Raw genomic sequence first — 13,866 nt, 5'->3', positions numbered from 1 at the left:
AAGCCAATCAGGATAACCAACAAGTTTTCCACGCCTTTCTTTTCGAAGACAAATTCTGGAAGAAGCAATCTTAAACAAACATTCAACAGTCTCAACATCTTCATCACAGTTCCGTAGTAATAGACAATTTAATATTCAGTACTCTTTACATTCGAAATACCTACCGCGAACATTCAAACAACAACATATAGGGTTTCACACAACTCGTGTAATTCCCGGAAAAGGGGTAGTAGGGGACGTAATTCTGAATTAGATTTCCCTTTGCAAAAGTAGGGTTTGAAGCTTCGTTTTTGAATCATTAAGCAAAAACACGAACTAATCAGAGCGCGAGGATTACGTGCACTCAGAAGCGGGAGCGACAGCTTCGAGTCCAGCGGATGAACACGAACGTTATGAAGCGTCTTTGCCTCGGAAAAATAAAAAAAATTTTTAAGAAGTTTTTGCATCAAAACTCAGATACATAATGAACAGAATAATTAAAAGTAGTGTTCATTTATTCATTCTTCGTAAATACCTGATAAGCAAATTTGAATCAGACTCACCCATTGTTTAAAAATAATTCTGTCTCAGTAAAATTGTGTTCCCGTGACTTCATCGATTCTGATCCTTTGTAAAAAGACACACTGCACAATATCTAATATCACAACGTGGTCAGAGAACTCATTTCACTTTACTGTCACTTCTAGTTGGTATTTTAACTGTACCTAACATTCTGTTACCACTGCTCATTAATTTCCTAATGAAATAACCACAGATAAAAAATCCGAATAAAAACGCGTGAACGATTATTCAGAAGTAATTTTAGCAACTTTTTATTTTCTCTTTGATGTTGAATACCCGACGATCTATCCTAAACTGCCGAACGCAAAGCGATGAATATCTTCGACGGAAAATTTAGACAACAGTCCCTTGCAACAAGGACGTTTGACACTCGAATGAAAGTGAGAATATGCCTTTCTTTAGGAAAAGGCAAAAACCGTTTTTGCCTTCTAGAAAGGGAAAGGGACAAGATTTTTTTGGATGCCTATAAAGCGACCATCCAGCGAGCAAAGCGGAGCCGTTTAATTGTTTTATGATTCTTCGACTCGATGGTCCGTACGGCTGAAAACATTGTCCAGAACTCTCGCTTTCTCTAGGCTCAAAACATTTGGAGTGACAATCGGCAGTTTAGGACAGAACGTTCGAAGCGAAATGTTGAAGAGGAAAGAATTGCAGAAGTTATTTTCGGATAATCGTTCATGCGTCTTTGCTTATTCATCAATCGTTATTATGTTAAGAAATTAGTGAAAAGTGGCAACAAAATATTACCGTGAAAAGTGAGAATAAAATATGATAGTGAAGTGAACCGGCTGCGATGTCAGCTATTGTACACGACGTATAATTTTTACAAATACATAGTTACGATCGATAGAACGATCTACTTACAAGGATCCATTTTCAATCAAGCAGGATTACTTTTAAATAATTGGTGAGTCTTATTTTAATGGTTTATATATTTTGTATAAATCTAAAGTTACAGAAATTTAATTTGCTCGACTTTTGCTAATTACACATAACTAATTCTGTTCCGTACTCATGACAAACGAATGAGTGAACATTATTTGTAACTGTGCTGTACATTATTTAACTGAGATTTGACTTAAAGGCTCCTTATTAAACGTTTACACTGCCCCGGCGCATAGGCACTTAATCATGATCGCGCCCAGCTGCTAGGCTCGAACCTTTTGCTCTCGCTTCTGGGTGCGCGTAATCCTCACACTCTGATTGGTCCGTGTTCTTGCATAATAATTCAAAAATGATGTTTCAAACCCCATTTTTGCAAAGGGAAATCTTGTTCATAATCACGTCCTCTACCACCCCTTGCCGGGAGTTATACAAGTTATGAAACACCCTATATAGTACTATTTTAATATATCATAAGATATAACGCTGTTTGAAGCCATAGTAGTAGCAATACTTTTTGTTAAACACATGTCACTACTGTTCAATAGATGTCAGTTTTCTTCCATCAGGAGAAAATAAAATATAATGATAATATGTTAGCACTATTTCTGCCACGATTTTGCATATACTGTTCCGTCGCTAACGGAACATGAGGTGAGGATTTCCAAAGGGAGTTTATGATAGGGCCTCTACGAACAGCTGTTTTTGAGTTTGAATATTTTAAATTGCTAGCAATAGTCGTTTACCTTTTTTCAGATAATAGATTCCAAATTTTTAGTTTCGTTTTGTTCTCGACAGCTCAGCTCATGTCATAAACTCGGTCCTTCCCGAAGGGTAATTTCGCGAGCAAACGATGTAACGGTTTTCCTGGCCTTCGAGGGCCTACCTGGAGGGAAAAACCCCGGTGTCGCTGGACTTTGGGTCTTCTCACACACACGCGCGCTTGCACCCCACCCTCTCTTAGCGACCTGGCTAAGACCGAAATAGAGGGTGGGACTTAGAATCTAACAACCACGCTGATTGGGAAATTAACAAATTTCGGAAAACCAATCAGCGTGGCTTTCCGAATGTCCGAACGTTTCGCGGACGACAGGACGACAACGGATCTTACTTAACTTCCATATCTTGAATCCGTATCATCGAGTTTCTTGGGTCTCAATCGTTCGGAGACCCATGTCGAAAAAAGGTGTTGCCACTTGAAAATTTGACAACATCGGCCGCGAACACCGGCGAGCCTAAACGGTAAGAGGAACTTTACAAATTCCTCCGAGGAAGTAATGCCTCGGCAACAAGGTGAACGCGCGCCGGCAACGAACACCGTCGAGTTGCCATCGTAACATATACCTTTTTCAACCAAAAGTTCTTTTCATGCCTTTTCATTTGAATGCAAATACTTACCAAAACTGTTGGAATTTTAAATTATAAGTTAAATGCAGATTAAAATATTAATTGGAAAAATATATTTATTTATACATTGATGTGTTTTTATTAAAAATTATTTACTCAGGTTGTAAATTCTAGCTTAATTCATAAATCTACAAAATATAAATATAGCGGCGTACACCAAAATACAACATAGCGGGAAATAAACGAATATCAAAGCCATGCTGCAACTCTTGTATTTTCCGTTACAACGGAAATCTGGATTCTCTAATCTAATTATAATTGATATGATGCTGTAAAATGGTATTAATCTTTATATTAACACTATTGTATGAAAAGTCAGAAAATTAATTGTGGAGAAATGATTCAATTAAGTTGCAGAATAATTTTAAGTTAAAGCTTAAAAGGCGTCTTTTGACACCTCTTGGTAGAAGTAGTGTTAAAAGATAATTATTTTAGTGTATCGATATAATCCTTCATATAAATAAATAACCGATTTTATCATTTTTACAATTTTGTATTTTTCGAAGTATGAATAAATTTAGACAGCTAAATGAGGTAATACGTTTATGGATAAAAACGAATAATAAGTTTGTATTCTAGAAATTATTTTAGCATATGCACGCCTTTCTTGCACTGGCTGTGAACATATATTATGCTTTTCTATTGAATTGAATTGAAAATTACTTTTTGTAATGTTAGCAGTTGCCCAGTGAAACAATTTTTACAATTATTTGTTAACGTATACAGCATATTCATTATTCAATATCCTTACTACACTGCTTCAATTATAATTATTTTTCCAAATGTCGCTTTGTTAATCGATAAAGTAATACAAAACTGTTGATATTTAAATGACATAATAAGTATTTAAAAGAAGTATAATGTAGCCAAATGATAATTGACAATCTAGACTTCGAAATCCATTTCTAGTTTTTCTTACTGTATTTGCAAACGTTAATTGACTATCTCTTTGTGACAATAATAGCTCTATTATGTTGCGATGATTTCAATAAAATTATGTACAGTAGGTTCGTTTGATATTAAAGTGCATAATCCATGTATTCCCGTATAAAGAATCACGCATAAAACAGCATATTAGTCTTTAACAACAGACTAAATTTTAGAGAAACTTGCTTCAAGTGCAAGTGCCTTGCTCCAAGGCTCTTGCCCCGTTTACGAACTTACCCCACTTCACCTTAATTTATAGAATATCAATTACTATTAGAATGACAAGCACATATTTTCAAAAAAGAAATCAGTTGCTGTTGTCAAATTTTTGTATTTACTACAGTTAAATAAACCGAAATTGATCAACTCCGAGATGAGATTTTTCATGCATTAGTATTTTTTTCAGCATTCGTATCGAAATTTAATTAATTTTTTTTATATCGATGATAATTCATGCGTTTTTTTAAAAGACCGCAAGTTGAAACACTTCCATTCTTCTTCGAATTTGGCAAATTCGCTGAATTTCACTTGAAGGTTTATGTTAAAAAAAAAAGTAAAAAAAAAAAATAGAGAAAGAAAAAATAAATAAAGAAAATAAATAAATGAAATGAATAAATAAGCCAAACCGAAAAAAATGAGTAAAACAGCGCACATTATTAAAGCAAATTTTTCTTGAGAATACAGCCTCTAATAGAAAAATTGTATTCCTTATTTTGGATTTATATTTCATTATATCATTTATTTCGTGTATAAAAATACGTTGACTGATACTTCATTAATATAAGACAACGTATTTTTATTAAAATGTATTATGTAGATATTTTATACTTTTGAATTAAAGTTCATTATAATTTGCAAATTAAATCTCGTAATACGGATTTTACTGAAAAATGGTGACATTGATCACAATTTATATCATTACTTCGTATTTCGAATTAGTGCTGAAAAACAAATTTGAATATTCTAATGGCAATAAATTCCGTTTTTAAAGTTCGAATATTCAGGAACATATTCGGGTATATGTGTTAATGGTGCCTCAATGTCATATGATGTCGTCTTTGTTTCCACCAGTCGATCACAAAAGAGAAGGATAGAAGAAAAGCCGAGGCAACCGAACAATTTGAAAAACAGAATGTCGGTACGGTACATAAACACACCATAGTATAATGAAATCGATTGAAAATTAAAATAAATGTATGTCTGAGGAAATAGATTTAACACTAATTTAAAATTATGAATTACGAAAATACTACATTAGCGTTATTATTATTATTATTTGGAGAAGAAAGAACATTTATTGTAATATAATATACAGCTCGAGTCGGATCTCGTAAGCAAAGAGTTATTACACTTACAAAAGGAGAAAGAATAAAAAAGGAATATTTGAAGTTTTCGAATTTTAAAGCTGTGCTCCAAGTTATCGTTTATGTCAAACAGCTGTTGCATGATGCATGCTATGCACACGCGTAAACGTGATTGCCACCATCCCGGCGTCATACAATAAAGTTACTTGTGGACAAATCAAATTTTAGCTTACGTTTCAAATTCAACTTGCACAATTTTTTGCTTTAATAAAAGCTATTTAAACGTAGAAAAAATTTCTGTGAGAAGATTTTTATACAATGTTTCTAATTCGTTTTATTTATTATAGTTTTAAAACATCTTTCCCTTCTTGCTTCTATACTTTTTATAATATTTCAGATTTATTCAAAAATGTTTTCAAATAGTATGAACACTATTTTAGAATAATTTTCACTATTGTAGAACATATAGAAAATCGTTTGTAATCTTAAAAATCGATTAATAAATTAAACTAATATTTTTGAAATTTACAATATTAATATCCATCAAACCCTTGTTATAAAATATAAAGAAAAATGATTCTTAATTGATTATTAAATAGCAATTGTTAATTGACAATCGTTTGAAACTGTTGATTATCAAAGTGCACAGTTGTAGATTTCCTCCTAATCTCTTTTAGAAATTATAATTTTATTTGGGTATCTATAAAATCATCTGTTTTTTCATACATTTAACAGTATCGTAATATATGTACAAGTGTTATAATTTTTCTGCACACAATTGCCATTTTAGGTTTCGTGTGTATTGGTTTATGTATTAATTCAATTGCAATATTCGTAATCTTTATAATAAAAATCATTTCGACATTTGTTTCATGTCACATTCTTGCCGCCTTAGGATTATAATATAATACATGATGTAGAATAGCGGAAAGCAGATAAAATAGCATGATTGAGGTATTATAACATTTTATAATAATGGTTGAAAACAATTAATTCAATATAATTATTACAATAATAAAATTCCTCTGTAATATAAAAAATACGTAAATTCTAAAGTGTGTATAGAACTGTATATAGAATAATTACAATTATAATATACTATAATACACTATTGAATATTTAAAAAATACATTCGGATATTCGTAATAAAATGAAATTAAAATTTCTATAAAAATACGGAGGAGACAACTTAATTTTTTTAATAAAGTTTTTTCCCAAATTTTTTTGCATAGGTTTATAAATCCAAATATATAACATAATTTTTATTTTAAATATTTTTTAATATTGTCTGTCATTCATTATTTATTAGTAGTTACATAGTCGTGTCAACTCGAATGTAAAGGTTGATTTTTCTGTTAAAGTGAAAAACGGACACAAACGAATTATGGTTATATTTTTAGATAGGTTTAATTGTATAACGTTCCATCAAAATCACGTGTCAATCAGCGAGTTTCTCATGTTAGACGGATATTCATGGGGGGTTTAACGAATGAAAATGGAAGCGCCACGCTACGGACGTCTGGGTCGATATCGATCTTCCAATCAGCGACGCAAACGGACACGGACGCCTATCTAGGGTGACAGACTGAAGAAACGGTAGCTGCCATGCTAGTTTCCGGCAAATTCGATCGAGAAAGCATACGATAGACACGAAGTGCAAGGTGTTGACGTTCATTTCAGAATTCCTTTGTACTTTTCGCACTAAAAGTTTACTCTGAATATTTTCTTGTGCTTTTGTATGTTCTTTCTCACAGTCCTTTTTGAGTGATAGATCTCTGTGAAATCAAATTAATTGCTAATTTATTGCAATGCTTCATTTTCTGTTGTTGCTCTCGCGAGACACTAAGTGTGGGTTGGTCTGTGTGGGTTCGAATATTAATAATCGGAATCGGCCACTTTTGTTTGCCCACGTTGTGATTATTCCGATAATTTCCAGAATGAAGACAGTAGCTATAGATTCCTATCCGTTTAACCACGTAAAGGTAAGAGAATTTCTCTTTTTTGTTCAACTCTTCATAACAGTTTCGGGCACGGGGCAAGTAGAGGTTACGTCTACCGTTATAATAAATAGATACCTTTCAAAATATTTTTTTGTTTACGGCATACAAATGACAAGTATCATTCTAACTGATCTGTCTTTCTAAAGTCGACCTTGTTTAATGCAACACAAACGAATGTATTATATAGTGTGATCGTGGAAACTCTTTTCCAAATTTCGTGGTTAATACGAAATTAAAACGACATTTAGTTATTCACACGACATTGGTTAAACGACATTTAGATGTCGTTTTTCGAACGTCGAATTCTTTCTGTAATCATTTCTTTGCTTTCTTGAATTCTATTCGTAGGTTGTCTTTCCACACGTTACAATTGCTGTGATAAATCCATACGAATTGGCGTTCTTGCGATTTTTTCTTTTTTTTTTCTTATTACTTCGTGACATTTTGAAACTACTGTACATTCTGTAATTCAGATTTTATTTACATTTTAAATTAGAACGTTGTCTGTATTTTCACACACTTTTTTTACGGGAACCTCTTGTTCGTAATAGTTTTTATGCGCAATTTTAATTTACGCGGCCAGAAAATATATTTTCATAATTTTAAAAGTAACTTATTCGATGATGTTAAAACGCCTCAATGAGATAAGGATAAAAGTATCCCGCATCTGGTATATTATGGTTTGATAGTCACGCGTGTACTTGCATAAAAAAAGCATCCGTAGGGTAATATTGCATTTACACATTCGAACAATTAGTCGACCTTAAGAATGGTATACTATTCAGTACCCAGTAAATAAACGTTTTTACCATATTGTTACGTGTCAATTAAAAAGAAAAGACTGATGTTTTTAATTACAGCAGTTATAGTAATATCAAATAAAATTTGCCTTTGTTTCCTGGAACGTTATTATGTTTTTTCTTAAGTTATTTAAAAAAATATCTATTTTTTAAATATACAGATACTAGTCTTAATTTACAAATTTTTTGTATACTGTCAGACTTTATTCATATAATTTATATTTATCTTGTTACTTACATTTATCTTGTTATACCAAACTTGAAAGCGGGGTATCGAGACCAACATTTCTCCCGCTGTTTAAAAAAATCGTACATGTGTAACGTCCCTAGAACCTAAGTTCAGCTAGTTACAAGCGCTAAAAGGTAAAGAGCGGTTTTTACCTCTAAACGACTCGATTCTATAAATTAAGATTGTGGGATTCGTGTGGTGCGCGGTTAAGGAGTGAAATCCAAAGATCAATATCTTTCAACAATTAAATTTATTCAATAAGAAATGAAACTATCATCTACAATAACAACAAAATAAGAGAAATACATAAATTATAAATGATTAATAAAGAACTAAATAAATCCTGATAATGATAATAGTAGAAATTATACATAAGACAGATAATGATAGAAATAATAGAAATTGACAAATTAAACAATATGTGATAGATAACGATATGAGACTCGCTGGTTAATACTTTGTATCTGAATCGGGCCTCTGATATTCGTAATATTAACTAAATTTGATATTCAATTTTCGTGTTTGTCGCTATTACTTATAGTAATGAATCCTATCTAATTGTAAGTATAATTCGGTTTCTAGATGCAAATATATACAGGGTGTTCGGCTACTGGTGGGCATAATTTCAGGGGGTGGTAGCTGGGGTGATTCTGAACAACTTTTTCCTTTACCAAAATGCTGGTTAAAGCTTAGTTTTTGAATTATTAATAAAACACACTGACCAATGAGAGCGCGTATAGACCAGTCGCGCGACAGCCTGAGCGACAGCTTCGAATATGACGGCCGATCGTCGTCGTGAACAAATGTATCGATACCGTCGGTATAACGTCGGTATAACGTCGGTATAACAGGAAGCTATTAGGTTTTTAACTTTTGTTAAACCGAATAGTGAATTAACATGTTAAGAATAATATTAAATTCTTCATAATTCGTGAATGAGAAATAAACCAATTAGTTGTTGTTTACAACAACCAGACGAAGTATATTGTATTTATTTTATGCCTTCAAAAAGGAAAAAGAATAAATTCACGAAAATTAATTTTGTCAACTATACTAATAAAGCAAACGAATAAATTCACGTTTCAAAACGAATGAGTACCTTGCCTATGACATGAGATCGAACTGGAATAGAATATCTAATGCAGTACCTCATTGAAGTGAAATAAATCTATTGCTGCGTACGTTTAATTTTAAAAATACAGAAGTAACTTAAATAACACTTACTCATTGATTCATGGAAAAACTAGCTTCGATAAAAAATATTTGTGTCACTGGGTAGATCCACCGATCAGAGCATCAACAGCTGATGTCCTGGCAGGGTCAATGAACTCTCAATTTATTTCATTGTCTTTTTCTAATAATAATTGCACAACATAAGCACGACGGGTAAACGGACCGAATGAAAACGCGTGAACGATTATTCATAGATATGTATGTTTAACGATACACTATTCTCATTATAAGATATCCAAATTGAGGAATCGAAATTATATTATATTTTATAAGAAGACATTGTTAGACTGGCTACGGATCGCGATTTTGTTCTCGATCGCGAGGCATCCGTCGCGAATGGTTGCCATGCAACGATGATCTGTTGAACGACTGCGGCGTCGATCGACAGTCATCGTTTATTGTCGAAAGAAACGTGTCGAAATAAAATGTATCGTTGTTTTTAATCGAAAATTCCGTTTTCTTGCTTTCAAGATAGTATAGTTTAAATCATTTATGAATTTTCGTTCACGTGTTTTCATTCGTCCTATTTACGTGTCGGACTCACAGTGAAAATTAGTGCAAATTAGTGAAAATTGAGAAAGAAAAGTGATAATGAAAACTCATAATGAAAGATGAAAGTGATAGGTGACAATGAAGTTACTTGAGAGTTTTTTGAGAGTTTCTGTATGGTGATTGATTTTTATTAACAGTAAGGACCGGTGGATCGGACCGGTGACAGAGACGCATTTTTATTGTGATTATTTGCGGTTTAATGGGTGAGCTACATTTAAATTTCTTAATTACTCAATTCTTATTTGTTTTTATTTGTTGAATAGAAAAGTTATTCAATTTTTTAAAAATGAGAATTTGTTCTTTTTCATCATTACAATATCTAATGAAAATAATTTTCCATATTTTAGCTATTATTTCTTTGCGATAACGAATAAACGTATTGAATAAATTCGATTTACTTTGATTACGTGAGTAGAGACTAATTTTGTTATTTCTTATTCATGAATGAATGATAATTCAACAACAATCCAGATTTTTTGATTCATTATTCAATGTAACTTTTATCTAACAGCTTTCTATTATACCGACGTTATTCCGACGTTATACCGACGTTATTCCGACGTTGTACCGACGTTGTACCGACGTTATACCGACAGTATCGGTACATTTGTTCACGACGACGATCGGCCGTCATATTCGAAGCTGTCGCTTACGCTGTCGCGCGACTGGTCTATACGCGTTCTCATTGGTCCGTGTTTTTCATTAATAATTCAAAAACTAAGCTTTAATCAGCATTTTGGTAAAGGAAAAAGTTGTTCAGAATCACTCCAGCTACCACCCCCTAAAATTATGCCCACCAGTAGCCGAACACCCTGTATAACTGTGGTTCAATAATAAGTCGCCCCCACTCCCCGGGGGAGGAGCGGGGGTAGTGTGGGATTTCTACCCACTAAAACCCCTCGGTGATGCCCACCCTCTGCGGCATGGCGGGCTATGGGGTCGTGCCATATTCATCGCCACGGCCCGCCAATGTGCCGCCTTGCGACCAAACCGTCGCCCTTCTCGTGGGGAGGAGAAGTCTCCCCACACAACAATATTAAAACCCACCCCACCCTTATCGGAGCCGACGACGTCACCACGCCCGCCGTCGTCTCCACACACCTGACCGCGTGCAATGGTGCCATGGGCCCCCGCCCATGACACCTGCGGCCATGGCGGCCTCGGTCAATCCCGGGAACTCCGACACCCCGGACCAAGACCGCCGACACTCACGCAAGGAGATGGGGACCGACGTCGGGGAGGGCGACGCGATCGCCATCCCACCACTTCTCTCCACTTACTACCTAATGTAATCCTACACTGATTCGTAATAAGCCACTCGCTCGGGTCTGGCCAGTTGCTTGTTACGAATCCGGTATATTATTCCATTCACGAAATTTTACTACTAAAAGGGAAAGCATGCTATGTTCTGTCCTTATGTAAAGTATAACATCGCTGCTCGACCGATTACTTTATAGTTTACCGCTACCGTCGTCGCGCTCGGGCACAAAGGCAAGCCGAAAATATACCTGAATCGTAACAAGCAAGTCGCCAGACCCGAGCGAGATGCGTATTACGAATCAATACTGTAGATGCTGATTTGTTTTACACGTGGCATTCCTTTGAAATGTATCTATCTCGCTGTCTTTCGTAACACGCATTCTTTTTTCCTCGGTTACTGATCCGAGGCTCCGGTAGGCTTGAAAAAATTGATTCATTTATTTTTTTTACGCACACCTCAGTAGATATAATTGCTTCGTCCAGTAACAGATTACGGCTACAAGTCCGTGTGCGGTATGGTGGGGCACGGCACATGAGACCAGCATCTGTTCCGACGTTTAGGAAAGGCAAACAGCAGTCAGTTGTAACGAGTATCGCGCCACGCTTTCTTCAGCTTAACGCGATATACGCAAAATTGAAGACTGTGTAATAGATATTACAACTATAGCTTTTCCTTTTTTTCTATTTTTTTTTGTTATTTTAAGAAGGTACAGTAAGATAAACAAAGGGTCCTATTCTGCTTTGAGCGAATCAAAAAAAAGGGTCCTATTCTGCTTTGAGCGAATCAAAAAAAGGGTCCTATTCTGCTTTGAGCGAATCAAAAAAAGGGTCCTATTCTGCTTTGAGCGAATCACTTTTTTAGAAGTCTCATATATACAACTATGGGCAGACCGACAAAAACTGCATCCCGAAGGAAAGAGAATCGCACGAAGTTAAACAATTACGTCTGTCAAGGAATCGTGAAAGAACTGCAGAGGCACGCCGTCAAGAAACTATTAATGAACGCCGTTCGAGATTATCCGCAATGCGGAAATACGCACGTTCGAAAGTGTCACGCGAAACAACAGGTGAAAAAAAAAGGCGGCTAAGTAGAATTTCTAACCGTTTGAAGAACGAATCTTCCGAGGAACGATCACGTTGGATCGGATTAATCCGCCGGCGATTAGCAAACGAATCTACGAAACAACGTTCACAACGTCTAATGGTCACAACAAATCGTACGCGGGAAGTGCTACTAATAGAACGTACCGAATCAAGAAATACACGTTTAAAGGATATGCGCGAACATGCTAGAAACCGAAGAAAAGAACTTCTTCTTCAGGCAGATAGTTTTAAATCGGCTATTAATATTTTCGCTGATGTACCGTGTGCGGTGTGTTGCAGAACTTTATATCCGTAGCAACGTTATGCTTTGCACACGCAGCCTCTGTCTCATCTAATTCCTGCAAATCTGATAGAATTAGAGAAGATAACAACATGTTCTCGCTGCCTACATAATCTTAAAAAGCACAAAGTTCCATCGCAGGCATTCTGGAATAAAATGGAAGTAATGCACGTACCTCAGGTGATATCAGATTTATCGGAAATCGAAAAACACATGTTGTGCAGAATAGTCCCGTTTCTTAAAATCATGAAAATTCAAAATCGCTTCAGTCAGAATTGGTGCAAAGGTCAGGTAATTCTATTTGTCCGTGATGTAGGTATTCGAAGTTGCCGAACAACTCCCAGTTAGGTTAAACCAGACCGGTATAATGATTGTCGTAGAAAGCCTAAAAAATTTGGAACGACAGCGACAATTTGAAATAGACATCGGTAAACTTCGAAGAACTTTAGAATGGCTGCTACAAAATAATGCTTTGTATAAAGATGTACGACCATGTTTTTCTAATATTGTCACTAACATTTCGGAAATAGCTCATGTCACTGAAGAGCTTCCTGTTGTATCAAAAGAAATTGAAGTTGCACAAAGAAGTACATACTGAATCAAACAGTAAATTTGTGCATGTAGACCATAATGTAGCTATTTTACGAGGCACGTGCCATCAAGCTAGCGATCGCTTCAGCATCGAATCTCGCGGTAAGCAATGCATAGGCATAGCTGCAGTTGCTTGTGTTGCGTTTAATTTGCTCGATCCTAGTACGTGGTGTACTAGTGATGTTGATTATGTACTTTTAGTAGGAGATAAATATTACCGTGATTGCATTGAAGCGCGAAATAACCCTGACCCCGGAGAAGTCAATGTAGACTATTTAGCTGTAACAGAATTATTGCCACACTTATCGTTTAATAATACCAGAGTCGGTATTGACATTGGCTATGAAATGGCTGTAAATGGTCATATTGACATTGATAACGGTGATGAAGGATTCCCAAATTTAAAGAACGGTTTAATTATGTTTCTCCAACAGTATACATACGGAATTCTTACCGCGAATTTTATATCAGTCGCTGTATCATGCAGCAACCAGTCGGAAAGTCTCTGCTATTGGTTGTTTGATTCCCACGCAAGAGGTCCGAAAGGATATAAAGCACCGTCACGGGGCCTTTCATGCTGTATGAAAATTACGAATATTGATGATTTACACATAATCTTGCGTCGTAATTTATATGCTAAAGGAGGCAATAGCAATGTGCTAAATATCTACTCATTAACACCTCTAGCAATTGCACCCGAAAGGAATAGATCCCCACAAGTCGAAAGGATACAACA

Source organism: Megachile rotundata, chromosome 4 (genome assembly GCF_050947335.1).
Source record: "Megachile rotundata isolate GNS110a chromosome 4, iyMegRotu1, whole genome shotgun sequence".
Taxonomy (NCBI): domain Eukaryota; kingdom Metazoa; phylum Arthropoda; class Insecta; order Hymenoptera; family Megachilidae; genus Megachile; species Megachile rotundata.
Note: the sequence above shows the minus strand (reverse complement) of the source record.